A 12,408-nucleotide genomic window follows, 5' to 3' on the forward strand; every position below is an offset into this window, starting at 1 on the left:
AGGTCTGGTAGGAGATCTGGGAGACTGAGGTGGGGAGGAGGGTTGGGAGGAGGTCTGGGAAGAGGTCTGTGAGGAGGTCTAGGAGGTGGTCTGGGAGGAGGTCTAAGCTGAGGTCTGTGAGGAGGTCTGGGATAAGTGTTGGGAGGAGGTCTGGGAAACTGAGCTGTCGAGTGGGGTTGGGAGGATGTCTGTGAGGAGGTCTGGGAGGAGGTCTAGGAGGAAGTCTAGGGGAAGTCTGGGAGGAAGTCTGGGGGACTGAGCTGGGTGTTTAGTTAAATAATTAGGCTTTGTCTTCTACTAATTCACAAAGGAGTTTGTGCTCTGATATTGATGACATTGCAGGAATAACTGTTGGTCTGGGGGGGGGGATGTTTTCTCATTGGTCCATTTTCAGTCATGGCCCACTAAGTACAAAAACAGCTGACTCCAACTCTGACTCTTCTGAAGATGATTAGTTGCCCTGTCAAATAGGGGAGAGGCAGACGGAGAGATATTATTGTGACTTCTCATTACTTTTTTTATGTTTCCAGTGTAGAAACTTAATTGGTGGTCATGGAAGTCAGAGGAGCTAACCGGTGTAGGATTTTTACTGTTTTTTAATTCCATTTTTTTTAAATTATCCTTGTCAGAGGAGCTAATTGGTTTGTTATTTTAGTAGCCGTTATTCTGTCATGCTATCCTCGAGATGCGAAAACTTTTTTTTATGAAGTTGAACATGTGCTCTTTATGACAGAGTGTTAAAATGAGATGAAATCCAACCTTTTTTGGACCAAGTTAAACTTCTCCAAAGAGACAGAATTGGTGGAAGGACCCAAGTATTTCATGTTGATGAAAGAGCAGATACAATCCAATGGCATCTATCACATCAAAGCTGCTATTGGTAATGTGAGGACCCAGCTAGCGCATAACGTGCTGAGAGCCATATGTTTCTTAGAGCTTGGTGAGAGTGTGGTTGTCCTATGGTCATTTTGCATACAAACTTCCCACAATGTCTGGGAATGGTGCAAGGTAGTTCCTTGGCTTTGGAACATTCCTACACATTTAAGGAATTTGACGAAATAACAATATTTTATTGGTACCTCATCACTTGAAGAGAACATTCCCTATGGTTACATTTCAAAAAACATTTTTGGTAATGTTCTAAGAATGTTCTCCAACTGGTTTGATATTGGGAATGTTTTCAAATAGTTCAGAAAATGTTAGGAAACATAGTTCTCCGTTGGGAAATTCAACACTTCCGCATAACTTTTCCACCAGGCTTCATCCTGGTTCAATTGAAAGTAACGTTCTCAAATTGTTCTGAAAACATTAAGAAATAACATTCTGCTGTGGGAATTTCAATACTTCAGCATAACGTTTCCTAAAGGTTTATCGTTTTCTCATGGTTTTCTCATGGTTTAAAGTCATGTTCTCAGAACATTAAGAAAACTTTCCATAAAGAGGTACATGAAAAAACGAACGTTCTAAGAATGTTCTCGAAAAACAAATACATTCTGTTCTCAGCATCAACAAAACTCTCTCTATCCTTTATTTTGTTAAGTGTGTTCAGGTGTGTTGGCCGCACCCACTAATGGCCTCACCTGATCTTAACCTGTTAGAGCTCTAGGGGCGCTATTTCATTTTTGGATAAAAAACGTTCCCGTTTTAAGCGCGATATTTTGTCACGAAAAGATGCTCGACTATGCATATTCTTGACAGTTTTGGAAAGAAAACACTCTGAAGTTTCAGAATCTGCAAAGATTTTGTCTGTAAGTGCCCCAGAACTCATTCTACAGGCGAAACCAAGATGATGCATCACCCAGGAATTAGCAGAATTTCTGAAGCTCTGTTTTCCATTCTCTCCTTATATGGCTGTGATTGCGCAACGAATGAGCCTACACTTTCTGTCGTTCGCCCAAGGTCTTAGCAGCATTGTGACGTATTTGTAGGCATATCATTGGAAGATTGACCATAAGAGACTACATTTTCCAAGTGTCCGCCTGGTGTCCTGCGTCGAATTCGGTGCACAATTGCCAGCTGCTTGTACTTTACCATTTGATTCAGGGGAGAAAGCATGTGTCCAAGAACGATGTATCAATGAAGAGATATGTGAAAAACACCATGATGATTGATTCTAAACAACGTTTGCCATGTTTTCAGTCGATATTATGGAGTTAATTTGGAAAAAAGTTTGCGTTTTGAGGACTGAATTTATGGATTTTTTTTGGTAGCCAAATGTGATGTATGAAACGGAGCTATTTCTAATACACAGGGAATATTTTTGGAAAAACTGAGCATCTGCTATCTAACTGAGAGTATCCTCATTGAAAACATCAGAAGTTCTTCAAAGGTAAATGATTTTATTTGAAGGCTTTTATGTTTTTGTTAATGTTGCGTGCTGGATGCTAACGCTAATGCTAACGCTAAATGCTAACGCGAAATGCTAACTCTAGCTAGCTACTTTTACACAAATTATTGTTTTCCTATGGTTGAGAAGCATATTTTGAAAATCTGAGATGACAGTGTTGTTTACAAAAGGCTAAGCTTGAGAGATGGCATATTTATTTCATTTCATTTGCGATTTTCATAAACAGTTAACGTTGTGTTATGCTAATGAGCTTGCTGATAGATTTACACAATCCTGGATACAAGGGTTTTTTCATAGCTAAACGTGACGCAGAAAACGGAGCGATTTGTCCTAAACAAATAATCTTTCAGGAAAAACTGAACATTTGCTATCTGAGAGTCTCCTCATTGAAAACATCTGAAGTTCTTCAAAGGTAAATTATTTTTTTGAATGCTTTTCTGTTTTTTTGTGTAAATGTTGCCAGCTGAATGCTAATGCTAAATGCTACGTTAGCCATCAATACTGTTACACAAATGCTTGTTTTGCAATGGTTGAGAAGCATATTTTGAAAATCTGAGATGACAGTGTTGTTAACAAAAGGCTAGGCTTGAGAGCTAGCATATTTATTTCATTTCATTTGCGATTTTCATGAATAGTTAACGTTGCGTTATGGTAATGAGCTTGAGTCTGTATTCACGAACCCGGATCCGGGATGGGGAGATCAGAAAGGTTAATGAGTCCTTGTTTCCTTTGAAATGGTGTCTGTTTGAATAGACTAAAATGAACAGCTTTGTATGAGTTTAAAAAGATTGCACGCTCTCTCCATCCTGGTGGTGCTGTGGATTCATTTTGTGGATAGGAAACAGAAGATCACAGGTTCAAATCTCACTGAGGTCTTGCCACAATAAAAAATACATGTGTTTGTTTGATTAATTCATTTCCTTGTGTCCTATTTGTGCTTGGAATTCAAAACAGTTACCAAAGCTAGCAGTGTTACTACAAGTCTTATTGAAACATTCAGTCAAAGTTTTAAGGAAGTTATTCAAAAACCAAAAATGTACCTATAATTTCCATTCTCAGAAAGTTCATTAAAAACTCAACTTTATGGGAACCATAGTAAATCATTCTCAGAACCTCCCTGCAACTTAACAATTAATGTTCCTAGAACAGGTGATGTTTTCAACGGTCAGGAAACCTACTGCTTCATTCCAAGTGCCGATGGGAAACCAAAAACTTGCGTTCCCACAACTTCCAAGGAACCAAATGTGGTCACTGGTGAGTTTGAACACGCTACATACCTAGAGTGGGATTAATTGAACCCTCTCAGAAGAATGTGAAACATCTAATCTGGGGGTAGATGACTGTCATCATATTTTTATGGCCCTCTACAGTATTTTTTTAAATTGAACCTTAATATAAATAGGCAAGTCAGTTAAGAACATATTCTTATTTACTATGATAACTGCCTTGTTCAGGGGCAGAACGACGTCTTGTGGAGCTACATCACTTCCACAGAGGTAGCAGACATTAAAGTTTACAGGAAGCCCGGGTCACCCCTCTCTCCTCTCTATCCTCTCCTGGCCCCACTTTGCTCTCTCCTTTCTCCAGTGACCTCTGTCACATTCTAAATGGAATCAAGCATTTGTCTGGCAGCCAATGTAGCAAAAGAAGAGGGAAAAAAGGACAGCTCTGCTCCATGTTGTCTAGCATCAACCAAGCAGACAGTAAAATGTAATATCTCACAGTTCAATTGTCTCCCTTCGACTGCCTGTCATGGGCTTTCACTCCTTCTCGTCCCCTCTCTCTCCACTCTGTGCGGACGGTTGAGTGAGTCTGTACATTGACATGACCAACATGAAACATCTAATCATCACAGGCTTCTCCTTAGCGGATTAGCTTTGAGACCTCAGACACCATTTATTCCAGTTACACACACACAGACTGAAACCCAAGCATAAAGACATGCATGCACACGCACCACTGAATCCAGTTCTCCTTTGGGGACTGAATCACTGCTCAATGGACAGGAACCGGCACAATGAAACACTGCCTTACTTCAATTTCTGCGCTAACCACTGTTATTCAACACTGTAACAGAGGAAAATGAACGAAAGAGAATCTGTTGAGGCTAGGGGGCTGCATTTTCACTTTTGGATGAAAGGCGTGCCCAGAGTAAACGGCCTCCTACTCTTTCTCAGATGGGAATATATGCATAGTATTATTACTGGTGGATAGAAAACACTCTGAAGTTTCTAAAACTGTTTGAATTATGTTTGTGAGTATAACAGAACTCATATGGCAGACAAAAACCTGAGAAGAAATCCAAACAGGAAGTGAGAACTCAATTTAGAAAACAGTGCCATTGGATGTCCACCTTAGATATGATTGAGAATGCACTTCCTAGGGCTTCCACAAGATGTCACCGTCTTTAGATTCTGGTTGTATGATTCTACTATAAAGGTTGGGTCTCATAATAGCTCTTTGAGTTTGTGGTCTGGCAGAAAGCCTCGGTTTCATTACGCGCGGTCACGAGAGAGTGTTCTTGCGTTCCTATGCTTTTCTTATATGGATTACATACATCATTTGACTTGTTTCTACGATCTGTAACAGAACTTTTTGAGTTTTTGTCTGGAGGAATTGCTCGTGCTTTTTGAGGATTGAATGCTGGGCTGAACAAGCTAACAACAAGTGGCTAAATTATGGGCTTGGAATCAAAACATTACTGCATGTAACGCGCCAATGTAAACTGAGATTTTATATATATATATGCACATTATCGAACAAAACACACAATACATGTATAACATGATGTCCTATGAGTGTCATCTGATGGAGATAATCAAAGGTTAGTGATTCATTTTATCTATATTTCTGCTTTTGTCACTGTGAAATATCGCTCTGTGTGTTTTTGAATTTGGTGGTCATCTAACATAAATATATGTTGTGTTTTCGCTGTAAAACATTTTTAAAATCGGACACGATGGGTAGATTAACAAGATGTTTATCTTTCATTTGCTGTATTGGACTTGTTAATGTGTGAAAGTTAAATATTTCTAAAGAATATTTGTTTCAGCTGAATGAGAGGGGGTGTTCCCTTTAGGGAACTCCTTGTGCCCCCCTAGCCCCAACAGGTTCTGTTTTCTCCCGCATTTTGTGCCATCTGATGTGGCAAGAAGGATTACTAGATTTTAGTCGTTGAGGACAACTAGGAATGTGTTATGGTATTCCTATCTCCATGACTTACTACTGAAATTATGTGGGGAGGCAGGGTAGCCTAGTGGTTAGAGCGTTGGACTAGTAACCGGGAGGTTGCAAGTTCAAACCCCCCAGCTGGCAAGGTACAAATCTGTCATTCTGACCCTGAACAGGCATATAACCCACTGTTCCTAGGCTGTCATAAGAAAATTAGATATTCTTCTTAACTGACTTGCCTAGTACAAAAATGTATTTTGTTCCTATTGTGAAAGAGGTAGTTCTGAATCCTGCATGTGTGTGTGTTTCAGAGGGAGGCAGAATAATCAAGGAGAGAGACAATAAAGCAACTGACTCACTGACCAAAGCAGAAAGGCACAGGCACACTCACAGATGCCCCAATTTATGTTGGGCTGAGGGTTCCAACCAAAGCATCCAAAGCATCCATTGGCCCTGGTGCCCATTGGAAAGACAGAGGCACACAGTAATCGTCTTCTTTCTCCTTCACCCCCGGAAGACATAGAATTCTGAGAACAACCTGAATAGGGTAGGTAAGTGCAGGTTGACTGAAGCACCTTGACTCTGTCTTTGAGGATTCTGTACTGTAAGGTGCAAATACAGTAGATTACATACAGGATCTTTACAGGGTTCCTCTTCACAGCATACTAAAGGTCTTCTTCTATTTTCATTATTTTGGCACTGTGAAATAGAATGCATGTATAGGCAGAAAGAAAGATGTAACAAATACAGAGTCGTGAAAAAGTGTTTTCCCACTTTCTGATCTTCTCTATTTTTGCATATTTTTTACACTGAACGTTATCAGATCTTCAACCAAAACCTAATTTTAGATAAAGGGAACCTGAGTTTACAAATAACAAAAATGTATACTTATTTAATTTATTTAATCAACAAAGTTAGGCAACACCCAATTCCCCTGTGTGAAAAAATAATTGCCACGTTACACTCAATTACTGGTTAAGCCACTTTTAACTGCAATGACTCCAACCAAGCACTTCCTGTAGTTGTTGATCAGTCTCTCATATCGATGTGGATTAATTTTGGCCCACTCTTGCATGCAGAACTGCTTTAACTCAGTGACATTTGTGGGTTTTCTAGTATGAACTGCTCATTTCAAGTCCTGCCCCAACATCTCAATTGGGATTAGGTCTGGACTTTGATTAGGCAATTCCAAAATTTCAGATTTGTTGCTTTTTAGCCATTTTCATGTAGACTTGATTGTCTTGCTGCTTGACCGAGTTACGCTTGAGCTTCAGCTCACAAACAGATGGCTTCCTTCTATTAAGGTCGTCCAGGTTCTGAGGCAGCAAAGCATCCCCAAACCACCAAACCACCGTTGGTATGAGGTTCTTACTGTGGAATGCAGTGTTTGGTTTTCGCCAGACCCATCTCGTCCAAAAAGTTGACTCAAGTTTGTCCAAAAGCACCTGGAAGTCTTTTGGAAGCATTTCTTTGGACATATGAGTCAAAAGTATAACTTTTTGGATGAGATGGGTCCCATTATGTCTGGCAAAAACCAAACACTGCATTCCACATAGGAAAAAATAAAACAGATGTGTGTGCATTCATGATGAGTGAATGACAGGTCATGAAAACAAGAACACATGAGCTGATGCTCGACTCAGCTATGAACAATAGATCAAATCAGCCACCCTCTTCTTCCTAATCAGCTAAACTCCTCTCTATAGAAATGAATGGACTCAACAGCCTAAGGAAAGAGCCATTTGTTCCAATATGAATGGACCTTAATTTACCAACTCTTGATGAGAAACATGTTGTTCATTGATGTTATGCATAAAGGCATTTTTTTCATGTCTGTGCAATTCAGTTCCCTTAAATTAAACTCTTCAAATTGTCCAATCAATTCTATCATAGAATTTCTAAAACAACAATATAGGGACCCAATTATCTGAAGCATTCAAACAGCATAATAGATGACTCTTGGCATTGTAGAACTATAGAGTGATGAGGAAAAAGTTTGGAGAGTTGTATATGTGGAGTTAAAGTTAGCCGGAGAGCTGTTAGAAATGTACTCTGTAGCGTTTAAGGTCAGGTCAACAAGAGCCCAATGTAGAAAAAAACAACAACACCCTCTCCATCAGAATGGCTTGTTTGTGCTGTGGAGTGCCAAGAACCATTCACATTCTGAAGAAGAACTTACCCACTCTATTTCTCTCTCGTTCTTTCTCTCTACCGTTTTCTCCCTATCCTCCAGATCTCCCCCCCCCCCCCTTTTCTCTAGGGAGCTGATTTATTAGAGTCTGGGGTGTGGAGAGAGGGGAGAAAAGGGGGAGAGAGGGGGAGAGCAGAGGTAGTGACAGGAAGGCTGAAGGAGGTTTCAATCAGTGATCTTGGCAGTAGGTCTTCAGCTCTGGAATGCCAGGACAGGGAAGATCCATTCTAAGTGGTTGCCTTTCAGAACTTACCTTACTAAGTGGAATGCCAGCGGAACGCTCACGGAATGGTAGAGCAGTCGTGGCCAATGGGAAAGACTTAGCGTCTGTCCAGAGTTTGGCTCTGGCCTTATAGCAGGAGTGTGAACTGTAGCTAAGACTGACTAGAGCACATGGAGAGGGATTGAGGGAAAAATAGGGAGAGAGGGAAAGAGATGGTGAGAGGAAAAGAGAGAGAGAGAAATAGGGACAGATGAGAGAGATTGAGGAAATGGGGAGAGCAGGCAGAGAGAGGAGAAAGAGATAGATAAAAAGAGAGAGAGGGGAGACATTAAGAAGAGAGGGTAAACAGAGAGGGTAAACAGAAAGTAAACAGATAAATGTGTTGCATGCCCAGCAAACACTAGTTTACGTTTTCAAAACTCACATACGATGAGGAAAACACAGTTCTAAGACATCAATAAAGAGGGAGCAGTGTTTGGCAGAGATTACGAACCGTACAGGGAGTGTATCTGTGGATGATGTACATGATGAAGTGGTCTTTGGACGAACAATATTCCTCTGTCGGACGAGCTGAAGAGCGATCGCTCATGTGGGCTGACAGCCGGTTATTGGAGCTCTGCTGAGCGATGGTGTTAATTATGTTTGGGCCAACACTGACTATTTTTACACCTCAAACCAGGTCACATCATTATTGGCCGTTTGACTATAAACAACTTAACACTAGAGGGTAGATCAGGTGGGCTGTGACTACAGACATCTAAACTCTAGCAGGTAGATCAGGTGGGCTGTGACTATAGACAGCTAAACGCTAGCAGGTAGATCAGGTGGGCTGTGACTATAGACAGCTAAACGCTAGCAGGTAGATCAGGTGGGCTGTGACTATAGACAGCTAAACGCTAGCAGGTAGATCAGGTGGGCTGTGAGTGACAGTCGATCAGACAGGTGGATTGGTTATTGTCAGAGGAAACAGGAGGAGGTACATCAGGACTATGGGCGTCATTCATCAAATATCATTCATTAACATTTGGTAGAGGCCTAGATATGAGAGTAGGCATTACAACAACACACAGGTCTCATCACCTATTGGTTGATTTAAGATCATAGAGAAAGTCGTCATTAAGATACCATCCACTATGTACTCACTAGTGGTAGAGACCTTTGTGTATTTGGCTCTCCCTAACCACAGCGGCCAACTTCGCAGTGGTTGTAGTGCTTAACAGGTATGTTAAAACCTGCTATCTGATGAAGACAGAGAATAGAGAGGTATTATTGCTCTGAAGTCTGACTGATGGAGTCCCTGGTCTGTTGTAGTGTGACTGATGGAGGCCCTGGTCTGTTATAGTCTGACTGATGGAGGCACTGGGCTGTTGTAGTCTGACTGATGGAGGCCCTGGTCTGTTATAGTCTGACTGATGGAGGCCCTGGTCTTTTATAGTCTGACTGATGGAGGCACTGGGCTGTTGTAGTCTGACTGATGGAGGCCCTGGTCTGTTGTAGTCTGACTGATGGAGGCCCTGGTCTGTTATAGTCTGACTGATGGAGGCCCTCGTCTGTGGTAGTCTGACTGATGGAGGCCCTGGTCTGTTATAGTCTGACTGATGGAGGCCCTGGTCTGTTATAGTCTGACTGATGGAGGCCCTGGTCTGTTATAGTCTGACTGATGGAGGCCCTGGTCTGTTGGGTGTGTATTGCTCTGGCTCTGCTCCAGCCTGTAAATAGGGCACAGCTTGCCACACAGATACACACACACATAACAACATGCGTGCCTACCCACACACAAACAGACGCACACCGACCTGGATACACACAAGCCCACACAAGCGCACACACAGGCATGCCTACAGACACACACATGCGCACACACACACACACACACACACACACACACACACACACACACACACACACGTACACACACACACGTACACACACACACACACACACACACACACACACACACACACACACACACACACACACACACACCAACCTGGATACACATGTGCACACAAGCATGCACACATGCACACACAGGCACGCTTACAAACACACATACACTGAGACCACAGACTCAATCTGTCTGCAAGGTCAAACCTGTGGATCAGCAGTGTCCCTCTCCCTCCTTGTCCTCTACTCTCTATCTCACTCTGTCTGTTTGTGTCTGTCTGTCGCTCCGCTCCTCACCTTTCTACCATCGTTCTTGTCTACCCCCACCCTTGCATCCTCTCCTCCCTCCACTGCATGTCAATGCCCCTGGTCCCTCCCATCCCTCTTGTTCTCTCTCTCTCTAGTCTCATCTCTTTTCCTATCTCTCTAGTCTCACTTATTTTCCTTTCTCTCTAGTCTCATCTCTTTTCCTATCTCTCTAGTCTCATCTATTTTCCTATCTCTCTAGTCTCACCTCTTTTCCTACTGTCTCTCTAGTCTCACCTCTTGTCCTACTATCTCTAGTGTCACCTCTTTTCCTCTCTCTCTAGTCTCACCTCTTTTCCTACTATATCTCTAGTCTCACCTCTTTTCCTCTCTCTCTAGTCTCATCTCTTTTCCTATCTCTCTAGTCTCATCTCTTTTCCTAACTCTCTAGTCTCACCTCTTTTCCTATCTCTCTAGTCTCACCTCTTTTCTTACTATCTCTCTAGTCTAATCTCGTTTCCTATCTTTCTAGTCTCACCTCTTTTCCTATCTCTCTAGTCTCACCTCTTTTTCTCTCTCTCTAGTCTCATCTCGTTTCCTATCTTTCTAGTCTCACCTCTTTTCCTATCTCTCTAGTCTCACCTCTTTTTCTCTCTCTCTAGTCTCATCTCTTTTCCTATCTCTCTAGTCTCATCTCTTTTCCTATCTCTCAAGTCTCATCTATTTTTTTTGTGACCAACTTGAATTTTAACTTTGTCATTTTTTCAAAAGGTTTTTCTGACCTCTTTAACCTGTGACCCAACCTGTGCTCGATACCAACTCCTCCGCAGTCCACCAGCTGTCAATCAGTTGAGGCTGCTGAGGGGAGGATGGCTCATAATGATGGTTGGAAGGGAGCGAATGAAATGAAATCAAACCATGTGTTTGATGTATTTGATACCATTCCACTGATTCCACTCCAGCCATTACCACGAGCCCATCCTCCCCAATTAAGGTGCCACCAACCTCCTGTGCTGTCAGTTAACAGGATTCCAAGGCTACCAACCAGTTTAAAACCATTGTCCTCTATACAAGTTCATTTCTATAACATCTGTCTCTCTCACCTCTCCGCTGTATGTCAGTTCAGTTTCCACTTCACAGCCCCATCTTACTCCAAGCCCAGCCTATCTCTTCTACAAAGGGACAGACAGATTGGCCTGTTACACTTCTGCCCTGGCCTATACTGCATTTCTCTTCTCCTCCCGCACCTCTTCAGGACTCATTCACTGCCTGTGTGACATTTTCTGTCCTCTCTCTCTCTCTCTCTCTCGCGCGCGAGTGCAATCTCTCTGTCACAAACACCACGGTTTTCCAATCTGTTTTACAACTCCACCTTCCACCACAAGGTTATTGCTCAGGAACTCAATCATTATGTAAGTGTGTGTTTGTTCTCTCTCTCTCTCTCTCTCTCTCTCTCTCTCTCTCTCTCTCTCTCTCTCTCTCTCTCTCTCTCTCTCTCTCTCTCTCTCTCTCTCTCTCTCTCTCTAATGTGCCATAATGCTCAACTTTTTCTCTCTTGTTTGCTTCTCCCTCCAACCTCTTTCTCCTTCCACACTGCTCCCTATATAGTAGTGGTCAAAATGTGTTGCTTGACTATTTTGGGCAAACTACATACATATTGTATCGTGTTAAATAAATAATTCAGCAAATAAAATAAACCCTGAGTTTTCTTATTTATGTGTGAGTCTTTAAGACCTGATACTTTCTCCATCTCACCACCAGGGAGGGAGTAACAGTGTCAGTCAGACCTAACTTTCTCACTTGATTCTCTCCACACCCTCAACTGTAAAGGGATGCTATTGGTTCTCAATGTTGGAGAACACACTCTATATAGCCACCCAAACACACACACCCAAACACACACACACACACACACAACTTTTCATTTTCTACTGAGCCAGAAAACATAGGAACACATTTATGTTGACTCAAATCTGTCAATACTGTAGCAGAGCTACACAGGCCTCTAATTATACAACTATCCTGACCAACATTGCAGAAGTGGAGGCATGAGGTGAGGTCATTGTGTGGATGTGTTGTTTGTGGCACACAACACAACTATGTTTTATGTTGTTTTGATGATTAGTGTAAAGTAACTGGCTCCAAACCTTCTCTGCCCTCAAGTGAACTTCACACATGGAGTTCGATAATATTTCTGTTTGGAATGTCCCTGTATTATCATGAAACAAGCTCATGATTCAAATATTGATGGTAAAGCAATGTATCTATGGTAACAGTGTCACGTACTGTAGCTGTTGCAGCAACAATATCTACATTAGTATCTACCGAAACCATAGCAACACT

The 12,408-nt window shown here is 41.9% G+C and overlaps 1 long non-coding RNA gene across 2 annotated transcripts in view; it reads left to right on the plus strand.

The window, feature by feature from the left end:
• Positions 1-2,232: 2,232 nt before the first annotated feature.
• Positions 2,233-12,408, plus strand: part of LOC149979852 (uncharacterized) — a 581,301-nt gene continuing 571,125 nt past the window's right edge. For both annotated transcript variants that reach the window (XR_016484687.1, XR_016484686.1), the window contains exons 1-2: positions 2,233-2,329; positions 2,698-2,759. This is a non-coding gene — a long non-coding RNA (uncharacterized LOC149979852). The remainder of the gene's footprint in view (positions 2,330-2,697; positions 2,760-12,408) is intronic.

This window comes from Oncorhynchus mykiss, chromosome 11 (assembly GCF_057628025.1).
Source record: "Oncorhynchus mykiss isolate SJ-2025 chromosome 11, ASM5762802v1, whole genome shotgun sequence".
Classification (NCBI taxonomy): domain Eukaryota; kingdom Metazoa; phylum Chordata; class Actinopteri; order Salmoniformes; family Salmonidae; genus Oncorhynchus; species Oncorhynchus mykiss.